This window comes from Cygnus atratus, chromosome 18, assembly GCF_013377495.2.
Source record: "Cygnus atratus isolate AKBS03 ecotype Queensland, Australia chromosome 18, CAtr_DNAZoo_HiC_assembly, whole genome shotgun sequence".
Classification (NCBI taxonomy): domain Eukaryota; kingdom Metazoa; phylum Chordata; class Aves; order Anseriformes; family Anatidae; genus Cygnus; species Cygnus atratus.
The window spans coordinates 10,684,082-10,688,953 of NC_066379.1; positions in this window are offsets into that span (position 1 = coordinate 10,684,082).

The window sequence follows — 4,872 nt, forward strand, 5'->3', positions numbered from 1 at the left end:
GTAGAATACATAGAAGTATTACTTGTAGATTTATCAATGTACCAAATTCTCGATTTCCTGGAATAGGTCATTAAGAGGGAGAAAGTTCAACTTCAAATGGGAAACTGAACTTTTCCAAAGTTCATTGGTGTTAGAGGTCAAGCTTTAGTTCAGCTCATTACAGACACAGATGTTAAATTCAGATTAGGAGTTACATTTTGGGAAAGTTTAAGAGGTTTTGGGATCTGTGGTTTTGGCCTAACCCACTCTTTAATCAAAAATGACATCCCTGGGCAAGAAAGTCTTCAGCTCTCTCATACCTCTCTGAAATACGCATTCAGACATACAGAAGCTATTTCAGTCTTGATGAGGAAACTCAGGTCATGTTTATTCCCACAATACAGTTGAATAATCTCCTCAAGCCCATATGAAAAAAATAAATGAGGACTTATTCTTGTTTGTCAACCACGACTTCTATGAAAGTGGTGGGTATTATATATGATATGCTATGGCTATGCTCTTTTGGACTTCAGCATCTTGTTTTGGGTTGTTTTCAATTACTTTCATTATAAACACAATGACTAAAGTTGTGTTAAATTTAGAAAACAGCTTCTTCAAGTTTCTGCAAGAAATTCTTGCACGTTCATTCATCAGTGCAGTTTTTGCATTTTGTAGCCGCCACTTAAAGGTCTGAAGAGTCCCAGTACCCTTTATGTGAAACACGATGGAATCAAGCTGGGCTTGTAGAAATACTTCCACGTGGTATCTCTGACAAATGTGACTCTCACCTACTGAAATTTTCTGGCCTGAGAGTGGTGCCTGAACTCTTTGCACAGAGAAGTCAGAATTCACTACAGAGAAAGGCACCAAGAGAGGGACTGCTGCAGAAAGCCAGCTTGTGAAGGGGTGGTAGCGCTGCCGCAGTGCTGTGCTGTTCTCCAGCCACCTGCCAGCCGGAGCAGTTACTGGGCTGGGTTGTATCCTTGTTTAAACACAAAAACAACCACAACAAATTTGAGATAACTGTCAATTTATATGGTTGTATTACAATCACAGCTAAAAATCTGATGATCACGTTGTATTATGTAAACAGCATTTATGAGTACTTATAAAAATGAATTTAGTTACTCAAAGTTACTTCTTCACAGCAGGTAAATAAAATGTGAATTTTATATGCAGGTGAACAAGAGAATTAGCCACAGACATGTGACTGGAACTGACCCCAGGCTTTCTCCGTGTAGCATTTACTCCATGAAGAAAAGGAATTTGCTAATATATAGAATTTTCTATCAAATATATGTGCCAAACAATTAGAAAAAAAAGTTAAAAGAACACTCATGAAAGAAATAGTATCTCACAACTATTTGTAAAGACATGAGAGTATTTAGTTCTGGGTAATGTCATACCAAAATGGTATCAACAGATTAGACAGCTTTCAGAAGTGACCAACAATGATTTTGAGTTGGAAGAACTGATTCATAAAAGTAAAATAACAGTGTTAGTTTGTTCTTCTTGTTTTACCAAACATAACAACAGCATTGGAAAGGGATGGTTTAGTGGGGTATATGAAACATAGCTAGAATTATTGGGATGAAGTCAAGGGAACAAGTGCCCTAGATAGGAGGGAAACTTTCTGACACTGCTGTCTCTTAGGCTGCAACAGCCTGCAAGGAGAAGTGATTGAGGCCACATCTCTTGGAACAGTTGAAACTAGCTTAGCCAAAGCACCAGAAACTGCAGCACAGAGAACAATCCTGGCTTGGCAGGGGAGCGGACAGGATTAGCAGAGGTCTTTCCTAGGGTTGCAGAGGGGCTGCTGTAGGGGTTCAGAGCTATTTTTGTCTTTTAAGACAACTGTTTGATGAACGACTCTATTATTTCCCAGCTGTCAATGAATATGAGGAAAGTGTTTCCTGTGGAGTAAAATCTTTCCTCCAAGGTGAAGAATCAATTGGAGAAAAATACCAATGTCACATTCCAGTGCTTCAGTCCTTATTGTGCTTGGCATGTCGTTTCCTCCGTCCTACACAGCAATTGGTCCAAACCAGGACAGAACCAGCCTGTTCTGTCTAATAAAATTTTATTGCATTGCTTTTCAAAATAACAATTCCTATACTAGCACTTTGAAAGCCAGGAAGGCACACAGGCAAGAAAAAACATGCCTACAACTCATTAAGGCTACGAAAATAGTTGCATAAACGGATCTGACAATGCAGTGCAGTTTGTCATTCCAGTTTCATTCCACTAATTGTTCTTTTTTTTTTTTTTAAATGAAGAACTATCACCCCAAAATAGACTCTTTCCATAAGAAAGCACAAAGATGAAATTGGAAATAAAATCATTAAGTCTTATTATCTGTACAGCCACACCAACTTTTTTTTTTCCAATGACCTTCTCAATTTCCATTTTCTATGTTTCTATGTCAGTTGTGCTCTCTTAAATTCTGCGGGAAAAGAGGGAAAAAAGATAAAGGAAGTGGTCAAGCCACCATACTCTGTGGTGTTGCAATAACAGGAAGCTGACCATTTTCAGCATTGTCAGTCATTCCTACACAGGTTCAGCTGCTGGAAACAATCACCAGTAGCACGGTGTTTGCACTGAGCCCCCTCACTTTTTGACTTCCAAAAACTCCAAAGAAAATCTATCAGAATCTGGGCAGGAATTTGCTTTTCCTTTGGATGCCAGAGCTCCCCGCAATGGCTTCTATCTCAGGTTATGGAAGCAAAGTGGTTTCTGAAGAGACTCGGTGACCTAACACTGGTGCCCTAAGTCTCGGTGCAGACGTTTGGCTCTTTCCTGGCCACCTACCAACACAAGCCTTTCCCCATCCTTCATTTTTATATTTTTCTACCAAGTAGGCCCTGCCACAGGAAAGTTGAACTCTGCATAACTCAGTCAGTCACTTTTGGCCCCTGACTGAACTCTACAGAACCCCGAACACAGGCTGGAGGCAACCATGCGGCGCTGTCACTAACGGAAGGCTGCGGCACCCAGATGGCTCCCAGCTGCTACCTCAGGCCTCCCTTTGAAGCCCTGTCAGGCTGTCTGAGGGCTGCTTTGCCTCTCTCACACACTCTTTGCCTTCACTGTTCCCCTGTCTTTCCCCTATGTGCTGCCTGTGCTGCCATTGTCCCCTCGGCAGCAGGCCCTTCCCGCCCGCCTTTTCCCAGTTGCTCTGGGCAGCGTTGCCCAGGCCGGGCCCTTGGGGCTGAGGGGCTGCAGGCAGGCCCGAGGGGTTTTGGGGAGCTCAGGAGGAGATGGGGAGCTATCTTGGTGAGGGAGGTGAGACTCAAGGGCAAGTGCAGGCTGTCTGTCGTCAAGCTAGAGAATAACGAGGTGTAAAACACAAAATAAACGAATCCCTTCTGTGTCAGAATGGGCCTGGTGTGAGGAATTCCTGAAGGGCGCGTGGTAACCTGTGTGGAAAATATCCCGTCATAAAGCCTGTGCCCACCAGCAACCTGCTCCAGGGCTTACCAAGCCCCTGGGGGGCTGTGTCCCCTTCAGAAAGCATTCACAGAGAACAATTACATTTCTTCTTGTGGTGTTTTATTATTATTTTTTAACATTTTAGTCTACCTGGGTTCCCATCACAGCAGGTTCCAGAGCTGCCCCTTCCAGATCACCCTGATTTCAATTTGTATCTCCTAGTTAAGGGCAATACTAGCCCAGAAACACAGGCAGGTATGTGCAAGTTCCTATGAAACAGTGGGATCGGCAGGACTGCGGTACCGTACATACAAAGGGTATGCCATTTTATCCAAGAAATGCTTCAGAGTAAAGGAACTGAGTGTTTATATTTGACAGACTTGTTACTTCACTTAAATATATTAAGAAACTTCAACCTCATCTTTCTGATGTCCTCCCTTTCTCTCACAACCTGGAAAGCGCAAGGAGAGGTCTCTGAGAATGGGAGCAAATGTTTCTGAGATGGTTGCAAATGAACTCTTTAATATGAAAAAAAGAGATAGAGACAATCTCCATTTAATTTCCTCTGTTTGCAACAAGATAAGTCCATCGTTCTCCTATTACATCAATGGAAGTCGCAGTCTGTGATTTCCTTTGCCATCCTGCTAGATAAGTATGAATGAAGCTAACATGTCCTTGGCTCTTGCACAGGTGGATGAGGGAGATACCCTCATGAAGCTAAGAGCCGTTCCAACCTGTGTAAGTCCCTTTAGCAAACACTACCCCAGAGGGGCCTGAAAAAAACGTGGGTCGTGGCCAGGCATAGCCCATTACACACACTTAAAGGTTGGTGTATAGTCAGTGCACATTGATCCTTGAGGCATGAGCTCCTATTTAGGCCACGCATCTCCACAGCATCTGTACTTGCAGGCAGTGACAAATAAGTTCCATCAGGCTGGTGATATCGACTGCCTTTGTACTGTCTCATTCTGTGCCTGTTTTATGCTGCTAATGCTGAAAAGATTTCAATTTTAAAAGGGAAAAAATGGAAAAGAAAAGCATAGTGCCATTGAGTCCACAGAGTGCCATTGAGTCCCTAACTCATTCCCCAGCTGTTTGCTCCAGGCACTGGGAGTTATAAATAGCTGGGAGCAAGAGTGCGGAACAGTGCTATATACATTTTGTAAACGGAGCTCTGAGCAATGTCCTGGTTTCAGGACCAGTGAAGTCAATAATGGCCTAGAATCTACCTCCATGTGCAGGTTATTATAACATGGAATAATAATAAAAGTGTTTCTGGATTTTCACAAGTTCAAGTCATAAAGAGGAGGGAAATTATATATTTACTCTGCCTTCCAGTCACTTTTTGTAGCTTTTATTGGAACTTTTCTCTGAGAAGAGAAGGAAGAAGCGATGTTGGTCATCTCTGGATAAAGAAGAAAAACGACAGAAGAGGAAAAAAAAAGACACAAAAGACTTGAGTCT